This window comes from Alosa pseudoharengus, unplaced genomic scaffold (genome assembly GCF_046254945.1).
Source record: "Alosa pseudoharengus isolate Yale_2024_CS ecotype anadromous, Long Island Sound unplaced genomic scaffold, YU_APseudo_1.1 YU_APseudo_1.1_scf_2, whole genome shotgun sequence".
Classification (NCBI taxonomy): domain Eukaryota; kingdom Metazoa; phylum Chordata; class Actinopteri; order Clupeiformes; family Clupeidae; genus Alosa; species Alosa pseudoharengus.
The window spans coordinates 28,282,359-28,282,570 of record NW_027468663.1 but is presented as its reverse complement, the minus strand read 5'-3'; positions in this window follow the sequence as shown (position 1 = coordinate 28,282,570).

Sequence of the window (212 nt, the reverse complement as noted above, 5' to 3'; positions counted from 1 at the left end):
TCACCTCTTCATTTAACAACGTACTGAGGAGACCATGTTGCTAGAGTTTTAAGAATTAAATGTTGTCCCATTCCTCCCTGATATGGGATTTCAGTTGTTGAAAAGTATGGGGTATTCTTAATCATGTTTTCCATTCCACGATGCACCTAATTTGACAGGTCTGGACTGCAGACAGGCCATTTTAGCACCTGGACTCTTCCTCTATGGAGAAA